Source organism: Cavia porcellus, unplaced genomic scaffold (genome assembly GCF_034190915.1).
Source record: "Cavia porcellus strain 051 isolate PalLab524CR breed Dunkin Hartley unplaced genomic scaffold, mCavPor4.1 scaffold_10, whole genome shotgun sequence".
Classification (NCBI taxonomy): domain Eukaryota; kingdom Metazoa; phylum Chordata; class Mammalia; order Rodentia; family Caviidae; genus Cavia; species Cavia porcellus.
Window position 1 is genome coordinate 51,818,517 of NW_026947493.1, and position 21,109 is coordinate 51,839,625.

The window sequence follows — 21,109 nt, forward strand, 5'->3', positions numbered from 1 at the left end:
ATAAATTTCTTGCATAAGACTGTTTTTGTTGTATCCCATTGGTTGTAGTATGTGGCACTTGCATTATTGTTTAATTGTAGAAACTATCTCATTTCTTAATTCCATGTGTGTCTTGTGGAAATTAGGAGGATGCTATTTAATCTCCATGTGTTTGTAAAATGTTTGTGGTTTCATTTGTCATTGACTTCTAACTTCATTACACTATGATCTCTTAATATGTATAGGATAATTTCAATTCCTTTGCATTTACTTAACCATATCATATGGGATATTGTAATGTTTTTTATGGAGAATATTCCATGTGCAGCAGAGAAGAAAGTACATTCTGATGTTATGGGATAGAAAACCCCATAGATGTCAAGTACAAGCCTAATATGGGCTCAGTAGAAATAAAAGGGCATCTGGAATAAATAGTTGTTTCTCAGAAGAGGAAATGCAAACAGCATCATTGGTCTTTACAGACATGCAAATTAAAACAATGCAGAGAATCCATGTCACTCCAGAAAGAATGGCTATTATCAAGAAGTCAAACAACAACTAATGCTAGCGAGGCTTTGGGGATAAAGGTGCTCTTCTTTATTGTTGGTGAAATTGTGCATTGGTACAACCACTATGAATGTCAGAGTGGAGACTCCTCAAAAAACTAAGACTAGAAGTACCATTTGATCCAGCTATTTATCTTCTTGATATCTTAACACAGTGATATATGCATTCTGATATTTGTAGTAGATAAATCTTGGAATTTGTAATAGATAAATCTTGGAAACAGTTCAATTGCCCATGATTGAATACACAGACACTCCATTGTATTAAAAAAATAAAATGGAGTAGTACTCCTCCATGAAGGATAAAGTTGAGACACCACAAAGCTATACTCCTATGTGAAATAAATTTGATTCACATTTCATTAGTACATTGTTTTGTTTATATAAGGAACCAAAAAATAAATGATTACCAAAATGTATGATAGATATTGAGAAACAGAAAATGAACAAAACAATATTAAGTAAGTGACTATTTCAATTGATTTCAGAGGCAGAAATAAAAGACAAGAAGTTAAAAAATCTAGTGAAACCCTTTCTTAAAATTGGAAGATTTTAAAAGGCTAGGAATGTAGTTTATTGATACATTACACTAGGTCTGGATCCCCAGTCAAAAAAGAAGTGATTAAAATAGATTGCCAAGGCAAAATTAAGATTAAATTGTATCCTTGATAATTGGCAAGTTGTAAATGACAAATTCAGGCTATTGTTTTGCTTCTGAAGATTCATTGTGTGATTTCCTCAGTAGGGTTTGTTTACTAAATATCAGATTTTCAACTGGAAATGTCCATTTTGAATCACTGGAAGCTTTATGGAACAATGCTGCTTCCACTCTCTTAAGAAATTTGTAATTGCACAATATTGTGTTGTTACTTGCAGACATTATGCTGTACACAAAATCTCTACAACTCATTTATCTTGCATAAGTGAAACTTGTTGAGTAGCAACTTATATTCACATTTGTTACCACACACACACATATGCACACACACACTATTCACAAAAGGACAAAAGGTAGCTCTTTTCAATGTGATAATTATATTTATTATCTTGACTGTGGTGATGATATGTTGGGTGTATGTCTGTGCCTAAACTAATCAGATTGTATACATTAAATTGTTGTGACCTTCCTGTGTTAATTATTTCTCAGAAGAGCTGTTAAAATGACCTATGTTTAATGTATACAATATGATGAGTTTGGACATACTCATACACACATGAAAATATTACACTCACGATGTGATAATATCATGTAATTTTTGGTGATACTACTACAAAGTTCATGATTCTAATCATTTCAAATGTATAATTTAGTGGTATTAAATGCACTTTTAATGTGTGCAATCATCATCATTATCCATTTCCGTAACTTTTTTCATTCTATTAATTGGAAGCTCTACACTTTTTAACTCTTTACCTATTCTTTCCCAGCTTCTGACAATCACTATTCTCTTTTCTTGTCTAGAAATTTTATGTACCTCTTATGAGTGGAATTTTACTATATTTATCTTTTTGTAACTGATTTGTTTTACTTAGTATAATGTTTTCCAGGTTTATTCGTGTTGCAGTGCCTTGTGGAGTTTCTCTCCTTTTAAAAACTTGGTAATAGTCCACAAAATAGACATGTCACAATTTGCTTATCCCCTCAACCATTTATAAAAATGTAGGTTGCCTCCAACTTTTAAGTATTTTAGTAGTTGCTGGTTCGCATATGGGTATACATACTTTGAAAAACTGATTTCACTTCTTTTGTGGACAGATGGCTTGTGATACATATGGTTGTACTTACCTCTTTTTTACTTTACTATATTGTAAAGCAATATACATACTTCTCTAGCCATAAAAAAACTTCAAAAAGAAATTTGAATGGTTTCTAGTGAGCAGCCCTGAGTCTTGTCTCTCAGTCATTCAGAAGGTTATTATAGTAAAAGGGGCACTCTATAGCATAGTGTGTTTCTAAACTATGGTATTTAATAGGTTAGGTTTACTAAGTAAAGATCTGACTTATATCTTCAATTTAAAATGAATTTATCAGTCCATAACCCTGTTAAGAAGCATCTGTCACATACCAGGAAGTAGAAGTCCTAGCCTGTATCAGAACTGAATCTTTAAATTTTTCAGAAAATCATACTGTTTTTCACAGTACTGTACCATTCTATATTCTGACAAACAACACACAAGTGTTTGAATTTCTCCATATCCTTATCAATATTGTCCTTATTTGGTCATGCTAATTAGTGTAGAATTGGACATCTTTATTATTTTGATTAGCCCTTCCTTAATGATTAGGAATGTTGGCATCTTTTCCTTCAGGGAGTGAGTATGAGTGTGCCTTTGAAAACTTGTACATTCAAGTACTTTACTCACTTTTGAATGGGGTAATTTTGTGTTTAATGTTAGGAGTTCGTTATATATTCCAGATATTTACTACATTTAAATACATACGTTGCAAATATTTCTCTTTCTCTGTAATTTTTATTTTGCTAATAGTATTTTTAGATGGAAAAATTTTTTAAAAATTTCCAAACTCCAATTTGTGTGTTTTTCTTTTGTTGTGCATGCCTTTGGTGTTATATTCAAGAAATCAAGACCAAAATGATAGCAATAAGGTTTTTGTCTTGTTCTTTCTTTTAAGAGTTCTATTTTTTAATCTTTACACTAAATCTTTGGTTCATTTTGAGTTAACTTTTATGCGTATCATTTTGTGTCTAACATCGTTATTTTACATATGGATATTTAGTTCTCCTAGCACCACTGATTGGACATATCATTCTTTTCCCATTGAATTGTTTCAGTACCCTTGTCAAAAATTAGTCTGTCATATACACAAAGGTTAAATTCTGATATTTCCTTAGTCTACTAGTGGTATTAAAATACTTGAGCCTAGCTATTTTATAAGTGATGGAAATTTATTCCTCATAAAAGGTGTCTAGAAATCCAGTATTAAGACTTTAGAAGGTTGGTGTCTATTGCTGTTCTAATGTTTTTCTTGAAATAGTGCAATTTTTGCCATATCTAATGCAGCAGAAAGTTGAGGGATAAAATAGTTCATATACTTTGCAAGATATATTTGAATTATTTTGTAGTCTCTGTAAAACTTAGTACTTTAAATTGACAAATTTTTTGAGTCTAAGTAAATTCTGACATTTAATTATCTTCTTTCATGTAAAGAAGTTTTAAATTACTTTGTTTTGTTTGCAGAATACAGAATATTTATTCTGCAAAATATTAATATTTCCTAAAGGAAAGAAATTCATATGAAGTTTGTCAACAAGTATTTAAATTATTTGGTTCTTACTCAAGCTTTATAGCTCAAGTTCAAAGTTTTTTACTTGAAAATTCCTTGAATTATTTCCTATTGTAAATTAGAATCACTCTTTTATTTTCTATGATTATGTCTCTTTCTGAATAGTTGTATATTACTTACAAAAATGACATGGTTGGGGGCTTGGGATTTAGCTCAGTGGCATAAGTGCCTGCCTTGCAAGCAGGCAGTCATGAGTTCGATCCCTGGTATGGATAAAAAGGAAAAAGAGAAAATAAAATGACATGGTTTTTCACCCTTAATTGTATTTAATCAGTTTGCAACAGAACTTTGTTCTAGTAGTGGAAAGAAGTAGACTTCTACATTACCAACATTTTGAAATGTATCTTTCATTTTCTCTAGCCAAACATTTCAAAATGTTGGTAATGTAGAAGTATACTTCTTTATTTATTAATCATATTCTGTCCTCAAGCTCTAGAACTTTGCAATGAAATTTGCTTTCTAAAAATTCTCTCTCTCCTATGGGAGAGGAGCTGCATACATGGACAATGAAGATCAAAAACACTTAATGAAAAATAAAAATGAGTCAGATGGAAAATTCCAAATTTTATATTTATTCTATGAACATTAAATAAATGAAAGAATAATATAAAATTAGAGAATGAGAAAAAGTTATAAAATGTATGAGACTGATATAAATCAGACATTAAACATAATATAAAGTCTCTATAATTAAAATACCTAATAATAATTAAAATACCTAATAATAATAAAATATCTATAATTAAAATACCTAATTAATAGCTAGTCAGACATAGCAGTAGATTACATTACAAAGCCAAGAGATAGATCAACTAAATCTAGAAAGGTACAAAAGATTAATTTGCTATCTTAGTGATCATATTTAATCAGTAATGCTAAAATATGCTTCTCTTCATTTATATAATAATAAACACAAGAAAGTTATGCAAAAATAATAGATTGGTTCCCTACAAGAAGTGGCAGATAGGGTAAAATAGAGATAAGAATGATAATGAAATAAAAATTTATAAAAGAAATGACACTTTTAAAAGCTTACATTTGTATAAGGTTCTGATTTCATAACCTTCTTAGTGTTTCTCAGTTTTGCAAAAAAAAAAAAAAAGTATTGGGAAATGAGAAAAAAACCACTGTGAACATAAAACAAAACAAACAAACTTGTGTTTCAAATGAGTGATAGTCTTGCAGCTAGGAATCACAAGAAGGATATGGAGCTCAAGAAGAGCTTGCCTAAGAAATAAATTCTGGAATGCAGTAATTTGCTTATATTATTGAAGACAAGGTTGAAAACAATATAAATATCACACTCTAGTTAATAAGGATTTATCGCAGTTATCATAAGTCAGTAATTGTGATGTTAAAATTCTAGAACTGAGCAATAAAGTGAATTTATGGTAGACAAATAATGTAGAAAGGACCTCCTGCTTGGAAGATGGAGTCAGTAGTATGGGACAGGACAAAAATCAATAATGCAATTTTGAAGGTATGAGTGTTAATTCATGACTTTTAACCAAACATATAGATCTAGAAATGAACTGCACAACATACTTTAAGCGGTTTCTCACATGCTGAAATAACTGTCCATTTGTCCATATCCACATGTACAGAACATGTGGCAGTTTTCTTCTGGAATTTCACTATGCAAGAAAATGAGCTAGTTTCATAAAAGATCACTTATTCTTCATTTAAAAACATACATACTTTTAAAGGATACTATTCAAAGTATCACATGAAGCCAGGAGTCTATGTATGAGAGTATAGAGTACTGTGCTACTACCAAAATGATATATGGATTTGCAGCACTGTTTTCACCTTGAGTTAGTGAGTAGGTTCTTTCTCAGAACTTCTACATCAGAATCTCTGCTCTCAAAGGATTTCATGGTATTTTGCAAACACACTAAAGATCATGAGATCTCATTGCAGTAGTAGTAAGGATCAAAATCCATAGAAACATGCCTTTGTAGACTTAAAGATCATTGATTATTTTTTTCTATTAAACAGAAATAATGGCTTAGAAGAAGTAAATGTATGCATATTTACCTACCTTTTTATGGAGACAAATATCTTATATGAGTCACAAAAACAGATAACTCTGAAAAATCCTGAATCAATCTTAGAAAATTAATAACAACTATAGTAGTGTTTTAAAATATTAACACAATTATTAACAAATATGAATTTATTTCATAAAGATCAGCAATTATGGAAGGCCACTATCATTTGTTTGCTTGTGTAGATGAGTTAAATTATGACTATAAATTTGGAGTCACCACATATTAATCAGCTGTATTTTTTGATAAGAAGAAAGATATATATTTCATCACACTCTATAAACCAATTGAAGTATTTTGACAGAAAATAAAGAGTTCATAAGGTCTACTGATATTGGTGTTAAGGGTGAGACTGGATATAGCTGTTGATTTCTAAAACAGAACACTGTTCTTATTATCTTTCACAAATTGTGGCCCTGTATTGACCAACTGGTGTGAGCTGTTCTTGAGCAGTTTTAAAATTAGTCATTAGTCTATATTGAAAGTCTCTCTCTCTTTCTCTCTCTCTCTTTTGCTATCTTCTTAAAGCAATAAACCAATTAAAAGAGTCTATAGTAAGGATTATAACTTACTCTTTTTGATATGAATTGGTGACACAAACATTTTCACTGATTTCAAGAGTCAGAATTTCAATTTGTTAACTAAAAAGGAATATATTTTGTGAGAAGTGTTATTATAAAAAGTGTTAAAACTTTCAAATTAAATTGTATTTCTCAGTATTTTCTAATATGTAATTTGGCTAATATGTAATTCTTAGAGACATACAGAATATTCTCTCCCTGCTCTCTCATTTTCTAAGACCATTAAAATACCTGTCATTGGGTAGTTTTGTTGATTTAAGATTGTATATTATTTTAATACTGCTATGTCTACTTCAAAAAATATACTCTGAACTTTTTATTTCTAAGACTTAATTTTATCATTTTGAATCTCCAGCCAAAACACTGTCAAAACATCTATAATAATAAAAGAAATAGATGCATTCAATTTGTCATTCAACTTTCACAAATTTACATGACTCTAATTATTTGGGAGTAAAAACAAAACACCTTATCTACCAACTGTTGCTTATATTAAGCCTTTGCAAAATTCTACATTGTGTTAGCATCTAGAAATCAGTTCAAAAGAAATGTTGTCAAGGATTTTCTATTGCTTACTAAAAAGGAAGTTAATTTATATATACTTTTAACTCAAACATTTGAAATGCCTACTTTTAAAGTAAAATTTGTATTGAGGTGCATATGAATTTAAAAATATTAGGAACTGATTATGGATCAAAAGTAAGTATTTTTTATTGTTTAGGTATTTATTTCCGGGATCCACTGAAGGTCAGAAAAGATATTGTGATTTGCAACAGATGAAATGCAAGTGTCCTGATATATAAAGCACTTCAAACACTTAAAAAATTTTCCAACTTCAAGATAGGTTGTTACATGCTATATTAAGCTTATAGACTAGTGTGTACTTGTGTAAAATGTTTTCATAATGAGAATATTGATTCATGGATATTGATACAGATATACATATCAGTAAAGAAAGCAATTAAATGTTTCTCATCTCAAAAACTGAAAAGAGAACTTATTTGCTTAGAAAAATACAGGCAAATGATGTAGAAAAAAGTTCTCTTGAGTTGCCCAACTTTGCACTTAACTATTCACCTGAAAAGGTATATACTATGTTACTTTGGGTAAGTTGTCTCCCCTCTGATCCTCAAATTCATTGTTGATATAACGCAGATATATTCAGATGTCATATTTAGAATTTTAAATGTCTATTTTAAGCAATTTGAAGAGATACAAAGAGCTTCTCATTCTTCTCTTTGATCCTGAACTTGGACAAATGTTAATATTTTGTTTATATATCACAAGGAGCTGGAATTATGTGTGTCCTTTGAAGGTGTCAGAGTGTCAGGAGAAAAGAAAAAAAATTGGGGTAAATTTGGACAGCAGATCTTTACTAATTAATAAAGAATGTTTTTATTTATATTAAAAAAAAACTGTAACCCTGATTTTAGGTCAAATCTTTTAAAATGAACAATGATCCACCCGGCACTATGTCTATGAGTAAAACATTGTTTCTATTTTAAAATATCAGTTATATATTTTTGAATAGATTATCTAGAATAAAAGAGAATTAGATCTCCCTTTACAAGACATATATAAACAGTGATTCATGTATTTAAATCCACAGTATATAAAACTAGTTTTGCTTCCTTAAATAATTACCTAGTTCTCACCTAGTTATCCTTTTTTTCCACTGAAATTTTAGCAGTGATTTAACCTCTATATAACTTTGCCATCAGCAGGTGTCATTGTTTATGTCAGTGGCCACCAGAAATCATGCCTTTACATTATGCATCTGTGATTGGTTCATTGTATAGTGCTTGAATTGATGATGTCATTGCTACACCCACATATGGGTGGGGCCAGGATGTGATATAATGGCAGGAAGGTGTGTCTTGCTCTCTGGCCAGTTTCTGCTTGCTGTTTCCAGTCACCATGAACTGTGGCCCTGCCATGCCACCATGCCTTGGAGCCAACTGAGTATGGACTGAAACCTCCAAAAACTGTAAGAAATAAAGCTTCCCTTTCCCCCCTTTGAGCATCAGGTAATTTGTCTCAGTGATGAGTAAAAGGTAACTAAGACAGAATTTGGTACCAGGAGTGGGGTCATTTGCTGTGACTATACCTGACCATGTTTTGCAAGAGGCTGTGAAAATGGCTTGTGGCCAGAGCTTGGAAAGGTTCAGACATATTGCCAGAATGCATAGAGCTGTAGCAGCTTAGGCTGTTCTATAAAGGAGTTTCTGTTCAGACCTCAGAAGACCAGAAGGCTGATAGCCTGATGGTAAAGACCAGACTTGGGAGGTTTCTGCTGAGAAGAAGGACTGCATTGGTTGTTGGGTGTCCCATGATGTGTTATAACTTTGCAGAAAATTTATCTACATTTTGCTCATGCCCAGAGACTTTACCTGAGACTGAGACTAAGGGCAATGGACTGATTAATCAAGCAAAGGAAATTTCAAGGCAGTCAAATGTTGAGGCTGTGGCATGGCTATTGTTGGGGGTTTTTAGTCAGCTTTATGTTGCGAATCAAGAGCAAAGAGCCCAGCAGGATAATTTAAAATGCTGTGAATTTGGACAGAAGGAAAACTCCAGGAAAGCTGTGGATTGTAAAGATAGAATTGAGACTTTGATTGCTGAGAGGAAACAGAGAGATAAGAAAGATGGCCTCAGGGCATCCCAAGAAGCAGCAGGTTTCCACTCTTTGAAGCCTCAAAACAGCAACAGTGAAATAATTTGCTCAGAAGAGAAAGCTGCAGAACACCATGCTGCAGAATGGCAATGAAGGCCATATGAGGTTCCAGAATGGTGGCAACATAGAGAAGCTTTTCTTCACAATCAAGTTCACAGAGCCCATAGATCCAGGCAATCGACCCCTGTAGCCAAAAGAGAGAAAAGCCTGGTTACTGCGTCAGATGACAGCAAACCTTCGCCACATCCACATGATGCTGCTTTTAGCTGCAAGGAAGATGCACAAATTTGAGGGTAAGATGGCTTCTGCCTCAATTGCAAAGGGCCTGGGAGGCCAAACAGTGTGCCCCTGAGAGGGTAATTTGTAAAGTAGTAAGTGAAACCAAAGGTGCAATGGAGATCCCAGAAGTTTGGAAAAACCAGGAACGTGGATAATTCAAAAAAAAAGCTGTAAAAAGTGAGCAGAGAGTGTTTAAGAGACAAGCTGCCACAGCTGAAATTCCTGGAAGTGCCATAGGGATGGACTCACCCAAGCCTTTTATAGCTTGCAACTTGATTGTTTCAAATGCTGAGCATGGAACTCTAGAATGTCTGCCCTGTTGGATGTTGGATTTGCTTTGTTTCCAAAGCTTTATATTCCCCTGTTTGTAACTTTTGGAATGGTAATGTTTATCTTGTGCCTTTGCATTTCAGAAATGTTTAACCTTGTTTCATTTGTACAGGGGGTTAGGGTTCTGAGTTTGCATAGATCTTGGAGGAGACTTGGGATGTGAACTTCTGAGCAATGCTGAAACTGTTAGGACTTTGGCAACTCTTGAAGATGGACTAAATGTCTTTTGTATAAATGATGTACTTGAGTCCTGGGGGCCAGGGATGGAATGTCATGATTTATGTTGGTGCCTCATGTGTTTTCATTATGCCTCATCTCTGATTGGATCATTGTCTGGTGATTGGATTGAGGGTGTTGGCATTGCACTCACATAGGGGTGGAGCCAGCATGTGTTATAATGGCAGGAATAAGGCATGTCTGGCTCACTTGCCAGTTTCTGCTTGCTGTTTGCAGCCACCATGAACTGCCAACCTGCCATGCCACCATGCTTTGGAGCCAACTGAGTATGGACTGAAACCTCCAAAAACTGTAAGCAATAAACCTCTCCTTTCCGAACTTTGAGCATCAGTTAGTCTCAGCAACGAATAAAAAGTAACTAAAACAGCAGATATATAGTATATAGAGTTTATATTGAAATTTATGTTACCATGTATCCTATAGTTTCATTCATGTCTTTCAAGTCATTTTTTAAACCATAAACTTTCGACCTGTCTTCCAAAGTCAATGCAACATTTCTTTTCCACTAGGAATAAGTATTTTTCTGCATTCTTCAAGGAATAATTGATATCATCAGGTGTTGTTCTTGAGTGTGTGAATTTTAGTATTTCTAAGTCTGGTAGGACAATTAAAATTTAATTATTTATTATCCTGCTAATGTGTAAATGCTCACTAGTGATGAATCCTTTTACTTTCTTGATACTAGTGTTTATTTTGTCTTTTCTTGGCAAGACTTTTACCAATTCTATTCATTTGGTTTTGATGGTTTTCTTTACTATTTTATTATTTTTCCATTTTAAATGTTATTAGTCTCTTCTATAAGATTTAGTATTTATTTTCTTCTGCTTACTTTAGGTCTAACATTCTTTTGTCTAATTTTTTAATGTGGAAACTTAAGATACTTATGTTCAAAAATTATTTCCTTTCTAATACACTCACAAGGCAATATGAATTGCCATGAAGGTTCTGCTTCTGGAGAATGTTGTGTTTTGGTTTTATTTAGATTAAAATATTTAAATTTGTTTCTTGAGTCTTATACCTTGTCTCATTTGTTATTTACACATGGTATATAATTTCTGAATATTTAGCAATATTAAACAATATTTTGAGTTTAACTCTGATCTGAGAATATATTTCATATAATTTTTCTTCTTTTAAGTGTATTGTAAAGGTCAAAATATGGAATGTTTTCTCTTAACATGAGGTGAATGCATATTATTTTTATACCAGTGTCCTTTCCCCTGCTATGTAGATTTCAGTGCTGGCTCAAAGCATTACATCTTCTTGACAAAATAATAGCTTTGCAAGGGCAGATTTATTGGTGGTCATGTATTATCTCAGTTTTTGCTTGTCAGAAAATGTCTTTTTTAAATATACTTTGTAAAACAACTTCCTATATGTACAACTGTTAGTTGTGAGTACCATTATTTTGCTTAACAGTTTAAATATTTGAGTTCATCCTCCTCGTATGGTTTCTTTTTCAGAGGTTCTCTATAATTTCTAGCAGTTTCATTCACAGATTTGGAATTTTACTTTTGCTCTGATTTGCTTTAAGATTTTCTTTTGTCTTTGTGTAGTTTGAATGTGATAAATCTTTATGCAATATTATTGATATTAGTCCTTCGAGATGTTTTCTGATCTTTGTTTTGTGCCTGTGTATTCCATGAATTTTATGAAGTTTTCTACCACTGTTTTTTGAATATTTCTTTTATTTTATTTGTATTATTTTGATTACATAGCTATTATAATTTTTAAACTTGCTTTACAATTACTGGATATTCTTTCCTGCTTTAGTGTTTCTTATAGATTTCTCTATTATCTCACCTGTATTTAAATTCACTGATTGTTCTTCTTTGTACTCATTCAATAGATCAGTCCAGTGTCAATTTGTGGTACTACATTTTAAGTTTAAGCATTTTTTTAATATGCTTCATAAAATTTCTGCCTCTCTTATTAATTACCAATTTGTGATTTTGTATTTTATATATTTTCCTGTAAAAGTTTTTATGTACTAATCAGAATAATTTCAAGCTTTCTAACAATTTTATCATCGATCTCATTACTTGGCTGTGATGATAGTTGCCTCCTCAGTTTTATTTTATATTATTATTGTATTCTATAAAATGTTGCTATTGAGATAACCTCGATGAGACAAATGGAAGAGAAGAAACCCTACCAGTCATCTCTTTGCCACCATGAGAACCTCAGAGAGCCATTCAGTAGGGAAGAAAACTCACTGTTTACATCTTTACTACCCTGGAAATCTCAGTGAGCCACATGCAAAGAGAGAAACCTAGCCGATCTTCTCTATTCCACCCCAGGAACCTTGGTCCAGAAGAACCCAGGTGCCTGGTCCATTCCTCTGTACCACTGAACAGGTAACCAGTGTGGGAAGCACCTAGGACTCAGCAACTGACTCATCCAGATGAACCCAGAGTAAATCCATTCTAACAAGGGTAAACTCTTTACATACAAATCCTCGCTTCACAATTGGTTTTGTTATACAACAATGAACTTTGGTACTGTGGTCTAAAGTACAAAATTAAGAGATAACACAGTTTGTCAATTTCCAAATTGTGCTTGATGCTATCATTATTACTAATTGTATTATTATAGATAAGATGTAATGTCTTTTATAATTAGTTGTTTTCTCTTGTATAATAATATTAGGGAACTTTAGAATAATAAGCTCACCACAGCCTTACACCAAAAGATTAAAGACTTGATTGAACACAAAGCAACATTCCACTCTCAATTAATTGAAAAAGTGTGAATCTGGGAAGACATAAAGCAAGAATCTCTTATACACAGAAGTTATCCCTGAAGAACAGACTTTTCCTAGAGAGGATTTCATTTGCATGAAATTATTACTTATCAATAAAACTAACAAGGATCATCACAGAAAACAAAATGCAAATTTTTGAAATGGAAATATCAAGACAAAGGACACAAATGCACTGGTGGACCTCTAGCCCACCCAGAACATATCCAGGAGGCAAAAACATTGAAGAATTTGAAAGTCACACTTTTGAAAATTCAGAAATGATAATAATTGAGATATGAAGACTCCATGAGACTACAGAGGAAATCAGATCATAACTAATCTCACACGTAAAAAAAGAAATGACAAAATTAGTGAAAGAATTTCTGTGTATACCTAAGAAGACAGATTAAAAAATACAGGAGCAAAAAAGTATAAATCTTGAATGAACAATATAAAGATCAATTAAAATGCAAGAAATAGATTCAAAGAGATATCCAGTAACTTACAAATTCCACTAAAAGATGGCAAAACTTCTTGATCAAAACTTAAGATAGGGACTGGGGATTTAGCTCAGCGGTATAAGCACCTGCCTGTAAGCAGGCAGTGGTGAGTTCGATCCCCAGTACCGATAAAAAGGAAAAAGACAAAAAAAAAAAAAAAAAAAAAAAACCACCTTAACATAAACCTTTAGATCTTGAAGACATATTTCAGGTAGTGATCACCAAGGGAAAGATCTCTTAAAAATAATAAGGAACCATGAAGTAACAAGACAATTAAAAAACATATATACATGATTGATAGGTGAAAATGAAAAAGAAGGAGTCAAAACAAAAGACATAAAATATTATTTGCATAAATAATAATAGCAAATTTACCAAGCATGGGAAAAGAATCAGACCTAAAAATAAGTGACTCATAGAACTACACTTAGCCATAACTACTGTAAATCTATACCCAGGCATAAAATATTCCAGAAATTCAGAACAAGGAGAGAATATGAAAAGGTGTTAGAGAAAAAAAAAGTTCATCTATAAAGAAAAAGCTAATCAGAATCACAGCAGACAGCTCAACACAAACTATCACATCAAGAAAAGCTTGGAATGTAAGAATTCAAATCCTGAGAGAAAACAACTTCCAACTCAAAACTGTCTTCGAAAATTAATGGAGAAATAAGATGTTTCCTAGACAAAGAACAACTGAACAAATTCAGATTATCAAACCAATCCTCTAAAGAGTATTTAAAGATATTCCATGAAGAAATAAAAATACCATTAAACGAAGAATAACAACAGAAAAACCACCAAGGGGAGCAAGCAATTGAACACAGGGTGAAAGTAGGGAACCAGCTTCAGGAAGATAATAAGACAGAGAAGCCATTACCTATCAGCAATAATCATTAATGTAACTGACCTCAATTCACATATCAAAAATACAAATTGGCAGAGTATCAAGAAACAAAATCTAACAACATGTTGTATACAAAAACGCATTTAATTCAAAAGGAAATTCGCATACTAAACATCAAAGGCTGGAAAACACAACTCCTTGCAACAAGAACCCATAAAGAAAGCATAGGAAGCTATTCTGTGTGCAGATAATGCAAACTTCAAACCAATAATGATCATAAAAATAAAGAATATCACTACTTTCTTGTTAGGGAAAAAATTCAAGAGTAAATGATAACCAAAAAAAAAAATATATATATATATATATGCACCAAATAGGGCAGCACCCAGCTATTTAAGACAAATATTTATAGACATGAAAATCAAATAACCAATAATGCAGTTGTAATGGAAAACATTAACATCTCATTATTACAAAGAGAGAGATCAACTAGGTAAAACAGAAAAAAAAAATCCAGAAATTACAGAACTGAACCAAACTTATGAACAAATGGTCTTGGGAAACGTTTTCAGAGTGTTCCACCCAATAACATTTGAATACATGCTCTTTCCAGTTTCATATGGGATGTCTGTAGTAGATTAGCCTATAGATCATGTTTAAATAAATGCAAAATAATTGAAATAATATCACATATATTGCCTGGCCATAGTGCAATAAAATTGGAAATAAATAATAAAATTTGCAAAACCTCTATTGAGACTTGAAAATTAAATATAACTCTCCTGAAAAACCAAGGGGTCTCAGATGAAATTAAAAAAGAAATGAAAAAATATATACAATCAAAGGAAAATGAAAGTACAACTTACAGAAACCTTTGCGAAACACTGAAAGCAATCCTCAGATGGAAAATTATAGTGGTGATTAAGGATTAAATTATACTTAAATGTTTACTCATCTGTAGGTGCAAAAATTTGAATTCTTCTACTGTCTTCTGAGTCTCTTCAGTTGCTTTCCCTATATATTCCTCTTCAGAATTTTCAGTTTCTTATTGTTTTCAACAATAATTCACTGTTATCTTATACCAGTGTTTATATGGTGAATATACATTGAAAGAAGAGGCTTTGTAAACTTTTGACTAAGTTTTAGTCTCTTAGTCATCATGAATCTCTGTGCTCAGATCTACACAAATGTTTCTAAATTTTTATAGCTTTTTATATCTCCTTAGATACGATGGAGAACAATAGATAGCTGGTGTTGGAGGAATGATGTTATGGTGGAATAAGTCTCTGATTAAGGCATTAACTGTGCCTACAGATATTTATAATAAAGATTGTAGTATACTTATTTCACAATGATTATTTCTTACCTCTCTTAGCCAAAGGCATAAGGGAATTTCCCTTAGCTCTTCACCAATTTTTAAGATTCCTGAATGGCTTCATTCCTGAATGGTAAAATCTGCCCAAGTGTGGGGTATATCAAGACTGTAATTGTACAAGAGTCTAACTCTCAAATTATTTCATTATTTCATACTGAGCTTGAGGAACCCATGAAAATGACTGTTTAAATAATCCTAGCAGTTTACTTTCCAGAGAGTAGTTGAATGTCTGAATTCATTTGTCTCTCCAATGTGATGAAAGTTTACTCAAACCTCTCTTCTCAGATGAGTTCTATAAAAGTTATTGGTTTTCCAGTAAGTTCCATCTTTGTCTTTAAGGACATCGATAAGTTTTACATTCTTTGTATGCTGGACTTAAAACTGGAAGCAAAATATTTTATTTTTCAGGTATTATTGAAGCATGAAGCCACAGTTTGCTAATCTTTCACAACGTATGATACACCGATGACTGAATGTGAGAAAATAATGGTCATCATCATCATTCTCATCATCAAAACTTTGCAAAACTAAGGAAACATACTATGAATCTTTTCTACATTTTCATGGAATGATGAAATGAGGAAAATAAGTTAGAATAGCTCTATTTGTATAATGTTATTTTTCTTAAGTAGGAAGCTTTCATCTCTTACAAAGGAAGCCTAATGAAAAGAAATGAGCATGAGTACCTGCATAACAGGAGTACTCCTAGCTAAAGAAATTTTATAAAATAAAAACTGTAGGTATGTTTTCTATTGACATTGAGAATAAATTTATTTCTCAAATGTACATTCTTGTAGAAAAATTAAGACGACCAATGGAATCTATGGTTACATGATTTTCAACAAACGAATAAAGACTATTCAATAGGAGTAAGAATAATTTCCTTGGGCCAGAGATATAGCTCAGTGGCACAGACTGCCTGGTAAGCATGAGGTTTTTGAGTTCAATTACCTTTACCTTCCCCCTGAAAAAGAATAATTTCCCTTAAATTTAACATCACCGATACAACCAGTTATATATATATATATATATATATATATATATATATATATATATGTGTGTGTGTGTGTGTGTGTGTGTGTGTGTGTGTGTGTGTGTGTAAGTTTGGAGTGCTATCTCCTACATGTAAATTGAAGGGTAAGTCTTAATGAGAAGAATGACAGAAATTGGGTGCATGGACTGCTAGTTTTAATCGTTGAGCAAAAATAAGAGAATATGTTCTATTTAATGAGCTTTTCCCCACAATTTGACTCATTTTTTTCACCAGCTCTTTTCTTTATACTAAATTCTCCACTTTACCATTTCAAACTGATTACTTTCATTTCTTCTCATACATAGTCTTTCTCCAGTTATTTCTAGTGTTCATGTATTTATTTGAAGTCTGTCTAATTTTTTTCCTTAAACTTTGAAGAATGGAAAGTCAATATGTCACCATCATAGTTTTTAAGGAGGATTTGATATAAGTGTGAAATACTGGTTTAATAATCAATGTAATAAAATACATCAGCAGGCTAAAGAAAAATATAATGTTATCTTTAAAATGGTATAAAGCATTCACCACATACCCATAAAAAATAAACTTTTCAGCAATTAAGAATAGAGAATTTATACAGTTTGATAAAGAATATTTAAAAAACAATTAAAGCCAAAAATAAGAAAAACAACACAATATAAATATAAGCAACAGATCTGTAAAGACAGCTGTACAGAGAATATATGCGAATTATATGTATATGTAAAAATACTTAATAAAAATTTTCTTTATAAAATTGAAATTTAAAATCATAATTAGCTACCATTATACCACAGCTAAAAAGGTCAAATTAAAAGAAACAAAATTGGTACTAAGATTACTATGAGGACATAAAACAAAAGAAACTCTCATTCCTGACTGTAAGGAATTAAAAGCAGTAAAACCACTTTGTATACTGTTTCTTGCAAAGTTATATGATCTTACCAAGGAATGTACCAATCACATAACTAGGTATTTACCCAAGAAAACTACAAAGTTAAACCCACAGAGAATTCTTTCAGGAAATGTATATAGTAGTTTTATTCATCATCACCAAAATTTAAAATCATATAAATGTGCTTCAAAAGATGAATTTACAGCCAAACTGTGGTCAAACATACAATAGAATATTATACATAAGTATAATATTCATCAAAAAATGCAATATCAAACCATCAAAAATAAGAGTAAATCCTAAGTACATATGGCTAAATGAAAGTAGTCAGTTTGAAATTTTACAGTACAGTTTCCAATCTCTTCAAGTTCTTGCCAAGGTTTTCATTTTCCCTTTGAAATTAATATTATAATTCACTGAGTATTAGGTATTAAGTAATATCGCATTGATATTTGAGCTTCCATTTTCTTAATGACTGAGAATGTGTGCATGTTTCCGTATGTTCATTGGTCATTTAGTGATTTTCTTTTGAGAATTGTCAGTTGAACTCTTTTAACTGAGTTCTTTTCCTTGCTGCATTGTGAGAATTATTTCACACAATAATGAATTAATTCTCAACCTAGAACATTATCAAATATGTGATTAAAAATACTTTCTGCCACTATGCAAAGTATCTTTCTTGATATCTTGAAAATATCTTTTGTTTTACCAAAGTTTTAAATTTGATAAAGCTCAATATGCCTTATGTTTTCTTTCATTACTAATGTCTTGTTTTTCAGCTATAAGAATTCTTTGTGAAACCAGGTACATTAAGAACTTACTCTGTGTTTTCTACCAAGAGTTGTATAGTCAATATTTAATTTGATAATCCAATTGAAATAGCAATTTGTAAATTATGGTCAGAGGTCTTATTTTACACATTTTATTTTTAATGATATGATGCTTTTCCACATTGATACTGTTGGCACCCTTGTTGAACATCAATTGGCTATACGTGTGGATTTTTTGCTTCTGGATTCATAGTTTTATTCCATTTTTATACGTTCATTTACATTGTTTTAAGTACAGTATGGTGTTTTATTAAGCTTAGAAATTAGAAATTGAGTCTTCCTAATTTTTTTCTTATTTTACCATTTGCAGTCTCTTCCAATAACACATGAGTCTGAGGGCAACTGTCTTAGTTACTTTATGCTCATCGCTAAAACAAAATACCTGAAGGTTTGCTGCTAGCTGAAGCAGTAGCCAGACATTTTTCTCTCTTGGCTGTCAGGGTCAGTTGCCTGTATCACAGGGCTCTGTTTACCTGATTGTGAGAAAAATCTTCTCTATGTTGCTGCCATTCTGGAACCTCATGTGACTGCTGTCACCATTCTGGAACTTGGCGCTCTGCAGCTTTTCCCCCTGAGCAAATTTTTTTCACCTTTGCTGTGAGGCTGCACAGGGTGGGGACTAACTTCCTGGGATGCCCTGGGGCCATCTTTCTTCTCTCTCTGTTTCTCTTCAGGAATCAAAATCTCAACTCTGTCTTTACAATCCACAGCCTTCCTGGAATTGTCCTTCTGGCCAAACTCACAGCATTGTGAATTATCCTGCTGGGCTCTTTGCTCTTGATTTGAAACATAAAGGTGGCTGAAAGCCCCCAACAATAGCCATGCCACAGCCTCAATGTTTGATTGCTTTTTAATTTCATTTTCAAGATTAATCAGTCTATTGCTCTTTGTCTCAGTCTCAGTCAAAGTCTCTGGGCAGGAGCAAAATGCAGACAAACTTTCTGCCAAGCCATAACACACATCATGTGGAGTCCAACGACCAATGCAGTCCTTCCCAGCAGAAACCTCCCAAGCCTGGTCTTTACCATCTGGCTTTCTATCAGCCTTCTGGTCTCCTGAGCTCTGACCAGAATCTCCTCTACAGAACAGCCTAAGCTGCTCCAGCTCTATGCATACAGGCGACATGTCCGAACCTTTCCAAATTCTGCCCACAAGGTATTTCCAAAGCCTCTCGAGAAATATGGCCAGGTATAGTCACAGCAAACGACCCCACTCCTAGTACCAAATTCTGTCTTAGTTACTTTATGCTCATCACTGAGACAAAATACCTGAAGCCCAAGTTGGGAAAGGAAAGGTTTATTTCTTACAGATTTTGTAGGTTTCAGTGCACACTCAGTTGACTCCAAGGCAGGTGGGCATGGCTGGGCTGCCTTTCATGGTGGCTGCAAATAGCAAACTTGAACCAGCAAAGAGAGAGACACACCTTCTTCCTGCCATTACATCACATCCTGCCTTCACCCCTAAGTGGGTGTAGCACTAACACCATCAATCCAAGCACTATACAATGAACCAATCATAAATGAACAATGAAAACTCATGAGGCCTGGGGGACACAGACATTAACCATGATGACTTTTTATATTCTACAGAAAAAAATGGTATTTAGAATATGTATAAAATTTGAATAATAATTCCATATTAATCATATTTAATACTCTTATCCAAGACTGTTAGATATCTCTCAATTTATTTAGGGTTGCAACTTGTTCATTTCTCCCATATGTTATTTGTTCTTGTTTTTGAGTTAGTTTTCACTGTTTCTGTTTATTTGCTGCTTTTGAAATATTAACAATATCTCTTTTCTTATATGTTTCCTCAATGGATTATAACATGCATCTTTAATCTATCAAAGTTGAGTTTCAAATATCTTATACTACTTTAGTTATAATGCAATGATGTATTATTGGTAATGTTTATTCATCTTTTTCCAGAACTCTTGCGATTTCACTTATCATTTTTCAAGTGTACATCCGTCTTTTTAGAAGAACTTGCTTTTTAAATAGCATGATTTTTTCTTAAATTTATTTCTTCAAGGTGTTAACTTATATTTACTCAATTTATTAAAATAAAATAAATTCCAAAAAAAAAAAGATGTTAACTTAAACTTTCTTCTTGTATAAACCTACTGACAAATTTTGCTAGTTTTCATCATGAAATAATTCTTCAACTCTTCATCTTTGGAAGTAAGATGATTTTACTAACTATCCAGATCTAAATTATTTTTTTTCATTTCTGTAGACATAGTATTTCATTTAATTTCAGATTGTTTTTTTGTCTTTTTCGTTTTTATCGGTACCAGGGATCGAACTCACGACTGCCTGCTTGCAAAGCAGGCGCTTATGCCACTGAGCTAAATCCCCAGCACTGATATGTCCTTTCTTGAAAACAGCTATGATCCTCGAATCTTGATTCTTATGCATGTGGCTGCTTTTTCTAGATGTTTGTGAGAATTCTTTTTTGTTGTTATTGTGACAAGTGGTTTTATTTGTGAATTCATTTAATACTATTTGAAATGCTGAAAATTGTGAATTCATAGTTTTGATAAAATTTAGAAAATTGTCTATCATAATTTTTCAGATATTTTTCCTCTCTCTCCTTAATTTCTCCTGGAACTTTAATAAAATTTACACTACTCTCTTCAATTAGTGCTACTATTTTTTCAAAGGAAACTTCTTTTGTAACTTGTTCAAGTTCATGATCTATTATACTATTTTTTCAAATGCTGATGAGAAAGAATTTTGATTTCATGTTATATTTTATCTCCATAATTGCATCTAATTCTCTTTTATCTTCATGTTTTCATTATTTGTATAATTTTATTAAGTTTTGTGATGTGTTTGTGACTGCTTTAAAGTTTCTGTTGGCCAATTCCATCAGTTCTGTCATTTGGTGTCCATTTCAGGAACAAC